Genomic DNA, 15,855 nt, shown 5'->3' on the forward strand with positions numbered 1-15,855 from the left:
AGGGGATTTTCCCAACCCAGGGATCGAACTCGAGTCTCCCGCATTGGCTGGTGGATTCTTTACCACTGAGTTACCTGGGAAGCCCGAATGATCTAATATTCATACATTATTATGAACTAAAGTCCACATTCTAGATTTCTTGGTTTTGCCTAATGTTCTTTCCTGTCCCAGGATCCCATCCAGGACACCACATGCCATTGAGTCATGTCTCTTTCAGCTCCTCTTGGCTATGGCAGTTCTCCCTGCCCAATTTTTTCAACCTGCTTTGAGCTACTTTTCAAGAGATGCTTTTTCACATTTTTGATAGATGCCTGATGGTGGGTGTTAACAAGGTTGTTAATTTTACTTATTAATCCTTCAGTCAACAAACATGTATGGGGCACTTATGAGATGCAGTAACTGAACCTAACAACAGAATGAAGTAGACTGCCTCTCCCATCCTCGTGTCACTCGGCAATCAACATGCTAGCAGATCCCTTGGAGATCTTGTTAGAATGCAGACTCTGGTTCACCAGTTCCAGGGCAGGCCCTGAGGGTCTGCATTTCTAACAAGCTCCCAGGTGAGGAGCTGATCCCACACTTGGAGGATCAAGACCCCAAACTTGTGCAGCGCTCCATACTAGGTGCCCGTGGGAGCTAGGGCCCTGGAATGGAGGGTGAGGGAGGGATACGTAAATTGTCTACGACCATTTCTGTCATCAAGAGGTTTGTGATGAGTGAAGTAAGTCAGAAAGAGGAAAACAAATGTTGTATACTAACACATATCTGTGGAATCTAGAGAAGTGGTACTGATCGACCTACTTGCAGGGCTGCAGTGGAGGCACAGACATAGAGAGCGGACTTACGGACATGGTGAAGGGGGAGAGGGAGAGGGCGCGATGTATGCAGAGAGTAACATGGAAACTTATGTTACCGTATGTAAAATAGGTAGCCAGTGGGAATTTGCTGTATGGCTCAGGGAACTCAAGCCAGGGCTCTGTGACAATTTAGTAGGGTGGGATGGGGAGGGAGGTGGGAGGAAATTTCTAGAGGGAGGGAACATATATACATCTATGGCTGATTCATGTTGATGTTTGGCAGAAACCAACACAATTGTGTGAAACAATTATCCTTCAATTTAAAAAAAAAAAAGAAGTTTGTGATTCTGTTAGGGGGAAAAAAGACTGAACAAACCAAAGAATGAAAAAGTGTGAAATGGAAATTAAGACAGTAAATGGTGAATGCTTCACACCGTTAAAATGGCCATTATTTCAAAAAAGCAGAAAATAACAAGGTTGGAACGGGTGTGGAGAGATCCAAAGCTCTGTGCATCGCTAGTGGGAATGGGAAATGGTGCGTCTTCTGTGGAAAATGATACAGTGGGTCCTCAAAAAATTAAACATAGAATTATCATATGGTTGAGCAATTCCACTTCTAGGTATATACCCCCAAAATTTGAAAACAAGGACTTGAGTTTGGGATTAGCAGAGGCAAACTATCATATATAGGAAGCATAAACAACAAAGTTGTATTATATGGCACAAGGAAGTATGTTCAATATCCCGTGATAAACCACAGTGGAAAAGAATATGAAAAACAATATATATGTGCGTGTGTCTGTGTGTGTGTGTGTATGACTGTCACTTTGCTGTAGAGCAGAAATCAACACAACTTTATAAGTCAACTATATTTGAATAAAATAAATTAAAAAATAAAACAAGGACTTGAACAGATATTTACATACCCATGTTCGTTGGAGGATTATTATTCATGATTCACATTCACATAATTCACAAAAGTTGAAAGCAACTCATGTTTCTTAATAGTTGAATAGATAAAATGCGGTATGTATGTACAATGGAATACTATTCAGCCTTACGAATTCTGACACATAGAGAGCATTGCGTGTGTGCATGCTCAGTTGGGTCTGACTCTTTGTGACCCCATGTACTGGAGCCCTCCAGACTCCTCTGTCTGTGGGATTTCCCAGGCAAGAATACTGGAGTGAGTAGCCATTTCCTTCTCCAGGGGATCTTCCCAACCCAGAGATCAAACTCACGTCTCCTGCATTGGCAGGCAGATTCTCTGCCACTGAGCCACCAAGTTAAGTGAAATAAGCCCTGTCACAAGTGGACAAAGATTGTATGATTCCATTCACACAACATTCCTAGAGTGGTCAAATTCAGAGACAAAGTAGAATGGTGGTGGCCAAGGCTTAGGGGAGGAGGGAATGGGGATTTAGTGTTCAGGGGGTACAGAGATTTAGTTTTGGAAGATGAGGTTCTGGAGGTGAGTGGTGGTAATGGTTGCACAGCAGTGTGAATGTAATTGATGCCACTAAAATGATAAATGCCTATTTCACCATAATTTAAAAATGGTTTTAAAAAGACACATGCATAAAAAGTGCAACAGTAAGTGGAGTTATCGTGTGAGAAGAATAAGATGTTAATAGTAAGACTTCTCTTAGGGACCACATACGACATGCCAGGTACAAGGAGCTTAATTAACTCATTTAGCCTCCAGCCACCACCCTATGAAGTTTATTAGCCCCATCCACTGATGACAAAGCCAAGAAAGGGAAGTGATTACACAGGCTGTAACAGTCAGGGAGAAGTGTCTGAGGTGTCAGTGAAATTAAAGGTGGGCTTTGGAGGAGAAACAGGCATTCACTGGCAAGGGCTCGGGGGGCATTCTAAGCAGACAGTGGGAACTGGTTCAGGAAAGACACAGAGACTAGATGGGAACAGCTGTTCAGCTGGCATGACTGTGCCTGGCAAGGAGGGCTCATGTGAATAAAGCATGGCTAGAAAGGCAGACCGCGAAAAGCCTTCGATTCCAGAATAAGATATAGGGACTTTGTCTTGTAATGTGTAAACAAGGAGTATCAAACTCAAGTGTTTCAAAGCCAGCAGGCAACATAAATGAGAAAAGTGAACCAGGGCATTTATCTGGAGAAGATAAACTGCATTTTTAACAAGAGGACAAGTAAAGGGGCTTAGTGCAAGGCGACGGGTGTGGACCGTGGCAAAGTGAACAGAGCTCATCTCACTTAAGACGCTGACGTCTCATACGTAAACCCGGAGCCCGTGGGCCACCGTAGGGTTTTCAGGCAGGCCCAGATAATACTGAACTTCTCAGGGTGAGGCCCCCACGTCCCGGTGATGTTGAGGGCCTGTAGGACCTGGTATATCATACGCATCTTCCTGGCTGTCTCACTATACTTCAAGATTGTGGGTAGAAATGGATGCCGTTTCACTAAGTACTTAAAAATACGGTTAATGTAAGACAAAGACAAATGTAGTAGAATACTAGTGTAGCTAACCAATTTAGTAGCACCAGTGATTATGTTACAAATTTGAAAAAAATATATTCTATAAATTAAAATAATGCAGAACTAATTGGACACTCACTATGTGTCAGGTGTTTCCTGAACGCTTGGCACATATTATCTCTGTCAACCCCTGTCACAGCCCATGAGCTTAGTACTGATATTTTCCTTGCTTACAGATGAGGCGGTGCAGGCGTAGAGTGAGGAAGACGCCTGCCCAGGTGATTGTGACAGAAATCCAGGACTTGATGGTTGCTGCCACCGCACTTATAGTTAACTCTTCGGTTTTCTGAGAGCCGCATAGCATTTTTTTTTTTTTTTTCATGGCATCAGAATCCAAAGGTAATTTAAGTAGGGGCCACTAGATGTCACCACCCCGTGCTCCCTAAAAAAAGAGTCAGGGAACCTTGTGACTCCACCTTGAAGAAAACAGAAGCCCGCACAAACACTGGAATTTCCAGTCTTCCTGTTGCAGATGCAGACATGACTGGTTGCCCCAGCACCTCGGTCTCCCTCCTTCCTGTTCTTTGTCCTACCAGGCTAGTTGGTGCTGTCAGATCCCTGTGTGCTTTATAATCATAGGAAAACAGAAGTGCCGCTGTCATTTCATAAGTTGGTTCCCTTGGATCGACTGCCAGCTCCATGGAGGGCAGGGGGCAGGATTGGCTGAGGGTGGAGGTTGGTTATGTTGCTAGGGAATGTCTGTGTGTGTGTGTGAGAGAGAGAGAGGGAGAGACAGATAGACAGACAGATGGACAGACATTGATAGTCTGAGTTGTGGTTTTCTTCTAGGTTTGAATAACCTGGGACACGTTCCCGCGGGACACTGCCTCCAGCGCAGTGCTTGCCCAGACAAACGAGTGCTGGTACACAGAGGGCAGGAGTGGGGCTTGGGCACAGGGTGCTAGCGAATCAGAGAGGGATCTGGAAAGGGAATGAGGGGTCGGTCCGGGGCCTCCTAGAGGCACTGGGTGATGGAGGATATGAGAGAAATGTGTGGCTCATTTGGAGGGAAACAAAGGGACGGAGCGAGGGGCGCCATGCTTCCTTGCAGGGAACCTGGCCGCTGCTGACTTAGAACCTAGTGGCACAGCGTACGGGTTGCACTACGCTGTGCGTGCAAAGAAGTGCCAAGAATGAGCAAGTCAGAGTTGTAAAACAAATCCTTCCTCGACCCCAGCATCTTCCAACTATTTCTGAAATCCTCCTTCTCTTCTGGAAACTTCTCGAGACTTCTGTATTTCTATCTAAACAAAGTCAGCAGACTGATGAATTACATCACTGAGGCACGAAAATGAGGAGCAGGTTCTCTCAAACATGATGCTCATACAAAAATAGAGCAGAGAAGGGAAAAAACTGCAGGGAAAAAGATGTAAAGTTTTTACTGAAACTTATCTCCTATCTTTGAGGGTTAGAATATAACAGGCATATCAGGAACTATTTTGAAAAAAAATGGGGCTAAGTTATGAGAACAGCTGCAGAACTCTTTGGAAAAAAAATCCAGATAATAAAGCAAAGTAATTTAGCTGAATGTCTTTAAATGATAGGAAGAAATGTTGATATTAGGCAGAACATCATATTTCATGTGGGCCCTGGAGATGAAAATTCATTTTCACAGAAATGGAAAGCATGCTTTGTTATGTTCATTAATAGGATGTGTTTTTAAAATGTGTAACGTAATAATTGGTGCTCTCAAGAAACTTTCCACTTTTATTGATTCAAATGGAGAATTTCTGCTAAACACATAAAATGCAAACACTGGTTTGTTTCAAATAGGAGTACTGTTGACATTAGCACCCCTCTTTACTGTGTATGACTACAGATGTTGCCTTCGTTGGAGTCCTGAGTCATCACCAATACCACACAGAATGGCAGCAGCCTCATTTTGATGCTGCTATATTTATTTGGTAAGAATAATAATAGCCATACCATACATTTGAATCACACTTCATCATATGATTACATTTAATTCTTTCATTAACCCTGTGTGTGCTGTAAGGTGTGTATATGTGTTAGTCGCTCAGTTGTGTCCAACTCTTTGCAACCCCATGGACTGTAGCCTGCCAGGCTTCTCCATCCTTGGGATTTTCCAGGCAAGAATTCTGGATTGAGTTGCCATTTCCTTCTCCAGAGGATCTTCCCGACCCAGGGATTGAACCCAGGTCTCCTGCATTGCAGGCAGATGCTTTACCGTCTGAGCCCCCCGGGAAACCTATGCTGTAAGGTAGACGTTGGTTTGCACATCCGTTATCTATCAAATATAATTAATAGTGCTGTAAGGTAGACATTGTTAATTATATTTTATAGATAATGGATGAATAAACCAAGGCTCAGAGAGGTTAATTAACCTGTCCAAGACCACAGCTAATTATTGTATATGTTGACTGCAAAGAATTCTTATTCAAATGAATGCTGCTGCTACTGCTGCTAAGTCACTTCAGTCATGTCTGACTCTGTGCGACCCCAGAGACTGCAGCCCACCATCCCTGGGATTCTCCAGGCAAGAACACTGGAGTGGGTTGCCATTTCCTTCTCCAGTGCATGGAAGTGAAAAGTGAAAGTGAAGTCGCTCAGCTGTGTTGGACTCTTTGCAACCCCATGGACTGCAGCCCACCAGGCTCCTCCACCCATGGGATTTTCCAGGCAAGAGTACTGGAGTAGGGTGCCATTGCCTTCTCCGATTCAAATGACTAGATCTCATTAATAAACATGTTGCTTTGTGTAAGCATCTGCAAAATCTTCTATGCAGACGTGTATTTAGACCATAGCCGCTGTGTAACCTTGGCAGTATTTATTGTGCAGAGAAAAAGCCAAGCAAACAGATCTTTGATTTCTATTAGTTCCATATTATTTGATATTTTAAAAATTATCTTTCTTTAAAAAAATCATATTTCTAATTTGTTGAATCACGAAGTGCCATCATTTTTGTGTGGTATTTTTTTTTAAGCAAGGAGAGGAGAGAGAAGCCAAAAAAAAAAAAAAATCTTCGCTAAAAAAATATTGCTGGGCTTCCCTGATAGCTCAGTGATAAAGAATGTGCCTGCTCACGCAGGAGACACGGGCTAGATCCCTGGTCCAGGAAGATCCCACATTTTGAAGAGCAACTAAGCCCGAGTGCCACAAATACTGAGCCTGGGCTCTAGAGCTCCAGAACTGCAACTACTGAGCCCACGTGTCACAATTACTGAAGCCCCTGACACTAGAGCCCATGATTCACAACAAGAGAAGCCACCACGACGAGAAACCTATGCACTGCAACAGGGAGTAGCCCCCGCTCCCTGCAACTAGGAAAAGCCTGCATGCAGCAACAAAGACCCAGAACAGCCAAAATTAATAAATAAACTATAAAAAATTTGCTGCATTGTAAGTCAGCCACTTGTAGACTTTGAAACAGTTTTGTTTAAAAAGATTCTTGGTTCCTGTAGGTAGAGAAGGTGCACGCACATGTAGGCCTGTCTGAAGCAGGTAAGGGACAGACCGTGGTGGGAGCCCTCTTGCAGTAGCTTGTGGGATGTGAAGGCTTTGGCGAGCCATGGACCACTCCTTGGAGGGCTTGTCAATATCAGCATCTTTAGGTCTGTGCCTGGCAGGAGGGCAGAAGCCAATTTTGTAAAACTATCTCTCATAAATCTCCCTGGTATCTTTTGCATTGTCTTTGACCTGATTTGAAAAGTTCCCACTGATCCTTCACATTAACTTACCTTCTATTCAGCAACCCAGCAGAGCCACGTTTCCCAAACTCTTCTTTTCAGATTCTGGCCTGAAGTAAACTTCATCCTCCAGAAGTAGGACTCACTTTTTTTAATTGAGTGACTGCTGTCTTACTTTCATTCAGGAACATACACATTTCATCTCCCCAACTGGAGTGTAAGCTGCAGGAGGGCAGGATCTGCAGCAACCTGGGTGTACTTGGAGGGCGTTATGCTAAGTGAAATGAGTTAGACAGAGAAAGAGAAATACTGTATGATATCGCTTATATGTGGAATCTAAAAAGACCCAACAAACTAGGGAATATAACATAAAAGAAGCAGACCCACAGATACATGGAAGAAACCAGTGGTTAAGTGTTGGGGGGCGGGGGTTGGGGCAACATATGGGGAGTAGGAGGTACAAACTTGGGTGTAAGATAGGCTCAAGGATGTATTGTACAACATGGGGAATACAGCCAATATTTTGTAATAGCTGTAAGTGGAAAGTAACCTTTAAAAATGCAAAAATTAAATTTTTTAAAAAAGAAAAATTTCAGGACGACAGGAAGTGGGTCTTGGGTCCCCTTCTTGCTGCCCATCCTTCCGTCTCCCCTGGGCACCAGCCTGGGGCCCGGCCCAGGGTGCTGAGAGGCAGAGGCTGTGGTGATCAAGGCCATGCGCTCTGGGCCCGATTTCCTGGGTTTGAATTCTAACTGCAGGTTATTGACTGTGACCTTTGGCAGCTCAGCCTCTTAATCTGTAAAACAGAAACCAGAATGTACCTACTGCGCGGGGCTGTTATGAAGATTCAGTGAGATACGGTGTGCAGAGTGCTCAGAACGCTACCTCGTTGTTGCTGTTGAGTTGCTAAGTCGTGTCTGATTCTGTGACCCTATGGACTGTAGATCACTAGGCTCCTCTGTCCATGGGATTTTCCCAGGCAAGAATACTGGAGTGGGTTGCGATTTCCTTCTCCAGGGCATCTTCCTGACCCAGGGATTGAACTCTCATCTAAATTGCAGGTGGATTCTTTATCACTGAGACAGCAGGGAAGCCCAGAACAATACCTGGTGTGAAGTAAATATGAGAGAAGCCTGAGCTGTTATTCTTCAATAAATTATCTGTAAGCGAGACAGGAGACCACGGGCAAAGAGAGAGGAAGAGGCGGCACGGGGCCTCAGACACCAGTCCGCACCATCGTTCTTCTTTATGGCTAATATTTCAATGTATATATGTATATACTGCATCTTCTTTATCCATTCCTCTGTTGATGGACACTTAGGTTGCTTCCAGTCCTGGTGAAGCAAAGGCTGCTTCACCAGCAGGGACGTGAGCTAGCTAGAGTGGAGTGTCCAGCTGAGCGCTGTTGCCAAGACACTGAGGTAGAGTGGACAGAATGTGGAGTCTGTGGAGTGAATGTGGGGAAGCATGTGTCTAGCTAGGGTGATTAGGTCAACAGTGATGCTGTGGGGTTTTTTTTTTTTTTACTTAAAAAAAATTTTTATTGGAGTATAGTTGATTTATAGTTGTGTTAGTTTCAGGTGTACAGTAAAATGAATGAGTTATACACATAGATACATCCACTCTTTTAGGTTCTTTCCCCATGTAGGCCATGAGAGAGTATTGAGTAAAGTTCCCTGTGCTATGGTAGCTCCTTATTAGTTATATTTTATATACAGTAGTGCATATATGTCAATCCCAATCTCCCAGTTTACCCCTCCCATTTCCCACCCGTAACCATAAGTTTGTTTCCTGCATCTGTAACTCTATTTCTGTGTTGTTAGATGTGTTCATTTGTTCCCCCTTTTTAGATCCCACTTATCAGTCAGTTCAGTCGCTCAGTCGTGTCTGACTCTTTGCGACCCCGTGAATCGCAGCATGCCAGGCCTCCCTGTCCATCACCAACTCCTGGAGTTTACTCAAACTCATGTCCATCGAGTCATTGATGCCATCCAGCCATCTCATCCTCTGTCATCCTCCTGCCCCCAATCCCTCCCAGCATCAGGGTCTTTTCCAATGAGTCAACTCTTCGCATGAGGTGGCCAAAGTATTGGAGTTTCAGCTTTAACATCAGTCCTTCCAATGAACACCCAGGACTGATCTCCTTTAGGATGGACTGGTTGGATCTCCTTGCAGTCCAAGGGACTCTCAAGAGTCTTCTCCAACACCATAGTTCAAAAGCATCAATTCTTCAGTGCTCAGCTTTCTTCACAATCCAACTCTCACATCCATACGTAACCACTGGAAAAACCATAGCCTTGACTAGACAGACCTTTGTTGGCAAAGTAATGTCTCTGCTTTTGAATATGCTATCTGCTGCTGCTGCTAAGTCACTTCAGTCATGTCCGACTCTGTGCGACCCCATAGATGGCAGCCCACCAGGCTCCCCATCCCTGGGATTCTCCAGGCAAGAACACTAGGTTGGTCATAACTTTCCTTTCAAGGAGTAAGTGTCTTTTAATTTCATGGCTGCAGTCACCATCTGCACTGATTTTGGAGCCCCCAAAAATAAACTGACACTGTTTCCACTGTTTCTCCATCTATTTCCCATGAAGTGATGGGACCAGATGCCATGATCTTAGTTTTCTGAATGTTGAGCTTTAAGCCAACTTTTTCACTCTCCACTTTCACATTCATCAAGAGGCTCTTTAGTTCTTCTTCACTTTCTGCCATAACGGTGGTGTCATCTGCATATCTGAGGTTATTGATATTTCTCCCGGCAATCTTGATTCCAGCTTGTGTTTCTTCCAGCCCAGCGTTTCTCATGATGTACTCTGCATATAAGTTAAATAAGCAGGGTGACAATATACAGCCTTGACGTACTCCTTTTCCTATTGGGAACCAGTCTGTTGTTCCATGTCCAGTTCTAACTGTTGCTTCCTGACCTGCATACAGGTTTCTCAAGAGGCAGGTCAGGTGGTCTGGTATTCCCATCTCTTCCAGAATTTTCCACAGTTTATTGTGATCCACACAGTCAAAGGCTTTGGCATAGTCAATAAAGCAGAAATAGATGTTTTTCTGGAACTCTCTTGCTTTTTCCATTCCACTTATAAGTGATATCATATGATATTTCTCTTTCTCTGACTTACTTCACTCAGTTAGACAGTCTCTAGGTCCATCCATGTCACTGCAAATGGCATTCTTTCGTTCTTTTTATGGCTGAGTAATATTTCAATGTGTATGTGTATATACTGCACTTCTGTATCCATTCCTCTGTTGATGGACGCTTAGGTTGCTTCCAGTCCTGGCTATTGTAAACAGTACTGCAGTGAACACTGGGGTGCATGTATCTGTTCAGTGATGCTGTTTACTGAGAAAGGGATACAAGAGTGGACTAGGCTAGAAGCAAATAATGAATTCAGTTATAGATACACTGAGTTTCCAGTGTCCAGGATGCTTCCAGCTGGAGCCACCCAGTAGCAATAGCAACAGATAACATGTATTGGAAGGATATCATGTTTCGGTTATTGTTCTAAGCTCTTCACCAGTACTAATCCACTTAGTCTACAGCCTGTGAAGAAAGTATCATTACTCCCATTTTACAGATGAGAAAACTGGGTTCAGAGTGGTTAAGTCACACTGCTGATATGGGATGGTATAGATTCTGGAACTCTGAACTCCCAGATTTGGCCATCACTCCACAAAGACTCAGGCCTCCCTGGGGGCTCAGTGGTAAAGCACCCACCTGCTAATGCAAAGAGATGCAGGAGATGTGGGTTCTTCCCTGGGTCAGGAAGATTCCCTGGAGAAGGAAATGGCAACCCACTTCAGTATTCTTGTCTGGAAAATCCCATGGACAGAGGAACCTGCTGGGTTACAGTTCATAGGGTCAAAAAAAGTTGGACAAGACTGACCGTGCATGCATGCATCTACATAGACTCGTCTGTGATTTCAGAGGGAGCTGAGTCTGGACATATAGATGTGATGAAGCCATGAAAGTGATGATACTGCTCAAAAGGAGACTACAGTGGAGTGGATATAAGCTGGAAAAACCCATTTTGCTGGCATAAGGGAACATAATTGTGGAAGATTTGGGTTCAGTATACCGTGTGACTGGGAGGAAAGATCAAGTAAGAAGATAATACTTGGTATGGACTGAATGTTTGTGTCCTCCCCCCAACCAATTCATATTGAAGCCCTAACCCCCAATGTGAAGGTATTTGGAGTCTTTGGCAGGTGATTAGATCATGAGGATGGAGCCCTCATGGTGGCATTAGTGCCCTAATGAGGAGGGATGTGAGAGAAACTCTCTCCCAGCCATGTGCAGGTTCAGCAAGAAGGTGTCTGTGTCCAAGCCAGAGAGAGCATCGTGCGTGCACAGTCATGTCTGACTCTGCAACCCCATGGACTGTAGGCCACCGGGCTCTTCTGTCCATGAGATTTCCAGGGCAATAATACTGGAGTGGGTTGCCATTTCCTCCTCCAGGGATCTTCCTGACCCAGGAGTCGAACCCAAGTCTCGTGTGTCTCCTGCATTGCAGGAGGATTCTTTACCGCTGAGCCACCAGGGAAGCCCATAGAAATAGCATCACCAGAATCCAATAGGCTGGCACCCTGATCTTGGACTTCCAGCTCTCGGAACTGTAAAAAGTAAATGCTTGCTGTTTGAGCCACCCAGTCTGTTATTTTGTTATAGCAGCTGGCGTGGACTAAGACCATACTCTTGTTACATCTCCAGGAAAAAGCAATGGGTTTGATGATACAATGATTTGATATAACATTAGTCCATTTCAGTCACCGAGATTTGTTTAAATTGCTTTTAAATTCCTTGAATTAATGCTCTTTAGAGGTAAGGAGGTGGTAAGTATGACGATTGAGGGCACATACAAAGAAATGAATATGGGATAGAATCCTACCTAGACATTCCCCACCAAGCATGTTATTTAACAGAGCACCCACTGAAAGAGGGTTGAGGTTGCAAAGTACTAGTTATGTCCTGGAGTTGGTCTGGTAATTTCCAATTAACTTTTAGGGTGGCACAGCCTGGTACCTAAACAAAATGAAGTGGCTGCTAATGATTTGTTTTATACTGCACGTGCTGCCTTAATTATACCGAGAGGTTTAATGCTCTCAGCTCTGGCTGCGCATCAGAATCACAATCACCTGAGGATCTTTAAGAAGCTGCACACCTATTAGACCCCGCCCGTGCAGGTTTCAGTTCAGTAACTTAGGCAAGGAGTAGAGGAGCAAGGGAGAAGGCAATGGCACCCCACTCCAGTACTCTTGCCTGGAAAATCCCATGGGCAGAGGAGCCTGGTAGGCTGCAGTCCATGGGGTTGCTGAGGGTCGGACACGACTGACTTCACTTTCACTTTTCACTTTCATGCATTGGAGGAGGAAATGGCAACCCACTCCAGTGTTCTTGCCTGGAGAATCCCAGGGACGGGGGATCCTGGTGGGCTGCCGTCTATGGGGTCACCCAGAGTCGGACACAACTGATGTGACTTAGCAGTAGCAGCAGAGGAGCAAACTAGTGCTTGTTTTCCTTTTGGCTAATGCATTTTTAAAACAGGAGTGCTTTTGTCAAGATGATGGAATGACATGACATTTGTTTCCCACAATCTCATTGAAATGATTTCCCCCAAATAATTGCAGAAAAAATCCATAACAGAGCTGGCAGACAGGAAGGGGTACAATCATCTGATAAGAAAATTTGAGGCTCTTTTGGAAGATACCAGCTGATGAGATTGGATTTAAAAAGGCAGAGTAGAAAATTCAAAAGGATCCGACATGGCCTGCTGCTTAAGGCGAGTGCCATTCTTTGCCCTGGAGCTGGGAAGAAACGCCATGGCGCCATCTAGTGGAAGTCTGGAGGAGGCATTGGAGTGATTGATTATTAGGGTAATTAATTAAGACACTCTGCACCTGCTTCCTCCATGCCCAGGAGTTGGTGGCAGTTTATGTTTTCAGGCTAGAGATGCAAGAACAGATCTCTAAATAAATTTTGGGCACTGTCTTAGGGTGAGAGAGAGCATTGGCAACAGAGGCAACAGAGAGAAGCAGAGGTAACTTTGAATTTAAGGAGAGTGAGGCTTGCCACGCGAGTCCCACTTTGGTGGATGGATTGGTGACTTGCTGGCTACCTTACTCATACACCCAACAGGAAGCCTGGCTGTGGGCCTATCTGCTCACTTACAAGTCAATTCTCACAATTCTGCTAGATAGCACAGGAATTCAGAGGAGAGGACAACTCTACAAATCGACCTTCTCAGGTAACATTCTGATCCAGATTTGGCACGAGTGGCCAGTTATTAGCCGTCTCCACGGCTGATTCTCTTAGATGGATTGCTCGGTACCTCCGCTCACTTGTTTTCAGAGGGGAGATGAAGCAGGGAGAGGAATGGTAGTGGGCACTGTCGGTTTCTGTGCAGTGCACACAACTTTCACGTCTGAGCCTTTTAATAGCGCTGTGAGGTATGGGTACATTTATTCTTATTTTGCAAATAAGACCGCTGAGGGTCAGAGAAACTGAGATTTATTAAAAGTGCATGTGGATAATACGTGGCAGAGTCAGGATACAAAACCAGGTTTGGAGATACCAGATTACATTCTCTTTCCATTTAGCACATAGGTTCTGACTTGATTTCAGCAACTTCATAAACATTCATTTCTCGAAGAGAGAATGGACTTAGGGATCTTTAGGAAGCAGCTGTTTCCTGTGCCAGTGTAATAGCTGCAAAACATTGAGGAGTATTCTCAAATGATGGCTCCTATTAAGCAAGATGACAGTAGCGAAAAGGACAGTTTAGTGTGCTAATACAGGGTTAATTTAGGAGTTTGATTGCACATGGATGGAGTGTATTAGTTTCCTGTGGCTACTGTAACAAATTGTCACAAACTTGGTGGCATAAACCAACAGACTTATTTTCTCATAGATCTGGAGGTCAGAAGTCCAAAGTCAAGCTGTCAGTGTGGTCACCTTCCTCTGAGTCTCTAGGGGAGATTCTGTCCCTTGCTTCTTCCAGCTTCTGGTGGCTCTTGGCATTCCTTGGCCTCTTGGCTTGTGACTACATCATTCCAATTTCTGCCTCCATCTTCACATGACCTTTTCCTCTGTGTCTGTGGGTCTTCTTGTCTGTCTCTTAGAAGGACGCCTGTCACTGGATTTAGGGCCTACCCAGATGATGCAGGGTGATGTCATATCAACAACCTTAACTTCATTGCATTTGCAAAGATCCTTTTTCCAAGTGAGGTTGCAACTAGTGGATCCAGGAATTTGGATGTGGATATGTCTTTTGTGGGGGGCACAATTCAACCCACTACAGAATATAAATATTCTATTTTTTATGGTGAAATTAAAAAATATGTGTGTGTACTTAGTCATGTCTGGTTCTTTATGACCTCTTGGACTGTAGTCCACCAGGCTCCTCTGTCCCTGGGATTCTCCAGGCAAGAATACTGGAGTGGGTTGCCATTTCCTCCTCCAGGGGATCTTCCCAACCCAGGGATCAAATCCGAGTCTCTTGCATTGACAGGGGGATTCTTTACCATTGAGCCACCTGGGAAGCCGAAATTTAAAGATCCCTTGGCCTTATTCCCTGTGATGTATATTTATACAACCATCAACCCACCTCATCTCTAGGGACTACATGTGTGTAATTTTTAAAAAAAATTTAATTTTACTGGAGTATAGCTGATTTATCCCTCCCCCTGATGTTTCCCTTTTGGTAACTGTAAATTTTGTTTTTGATATCTGTTAAGTCTGTTTCTTTATATAAGTTTTGTAAATAAGCTTACTTATATCTTTTTTAAAAAAATTAGATTCCACATATAAGTGATATCTTATGATATTTGCCTTTCTCTGTCTACTTACTTCACTTAGTATGATAATCTCTAGGTCTTTCCATGTTAGAGGGCGATGGCACCCCGCCTCCAGTACTCTTGCCTGGAGGGTCCCATGGACGGAGGAGCCTGGTGGGCTGCAGTCCATGGGGTCGCGGAGAGTTGGACACGACTGAGCGACTTCACTTTCACTTTTCACTTTCATGCATTGGAGAAGGAAATGGCAGCCCACTCCAGTATTCTTGCCTAGAGAATCCCAGGGATGGGGGAGCCTGGTGGGCTGCCGTCTATGGGGTCACACAGAGTCGGACATGACTGAAGTGACTTAGCAGCAGCAGAAGCAGCAGCAAATGCCATTATTTAATTCTTTTTTTAATAGCTGAGCAATATTCCATGTGTATGTACCACATCTTCTTTATTTTTCTGTTGATGGACATTTAGGTTGCTTCCTTGTCCTGGTTTTTGTAAATAGTGTTGCAGTGAGTACTGGGGTACATATATCTTTCTGGATTATGGTTTTCTTCAGATATATGCCCAGGAGTGGGATTGCTGGATCCTATGGTAGTTAAGAGTTTTTCTTTTTTTAAGAACTCTCCGTATTGTTCTCCACAGTGGATGTACCAACATTTTTTCTTAAATGCCAACAGGTGGCAGCTGCGAGTTTGGAAATCAGAGCTTTCCTTGAGCCTTTCTCGTGCCTGCTTGTGTGTGATGACATTTCCTATGACTTCGTCTCTCCCTTCTTATTTTCAGCTTCCCAGGCAAAATATTTGGATTTTTAGTCTTGGAAACTGCTATTCAGAAGAGAGGCAATCAAGCAAAAGAAAACAAGAACCTGTTCTTTGGCTTCTGTATTCCTTAGTAGTAGAAAGGAATGGTGGGTTTACTCAGGTCCCAAGTGGAAAGAAACATAAAATCCTTGGGAAGGGAGTGGATACTGGGCTGTTTATTTTTGAATCACTCACATTTTTCAGCTTGCAGATGGAAAAAACTGAAAGCCAGAAGGATTAAATAAGGTCACGTGGCAAGTTGTAGGCTGACCCAGCATCCACATTAGCTTTGGAAGTCTCTACTCCC

The 15,855-nt window shown here is 44.1% G+C and overlaps 1 protein-coding gene across 2 annotated transcripts in view; it reads left to right on the forward strand.

Moving 5' to 3' along the window:
* CACNB4 (calcium voltage-gated channel auxiliary subunit beta 4) overlaps positions 1–15,855 on the forward strand; it is a 279,581-nt gene that overhangs the window by 89,925 nt on the left and 173,801 nt on the right. The gene's annotated exons all lie outside the window — the stretch shown is intronic.

This window comes from Bos indicus, chromosome 2, assembly GCF_029378745.1.
Source record: "Bos indicus isolate NIAB-ARS_2022 breed Sahiwal x Tharparkar chromosome 2, NIAB-ARS_B.indTharparkar_mat_pri_1.0, whole genome shotgun sequence".
NCBI lineage: Eukaryota > Metazoa > Chordata > Mammalia > Artiodactyla > Bovidae > Bos > Bos indicus.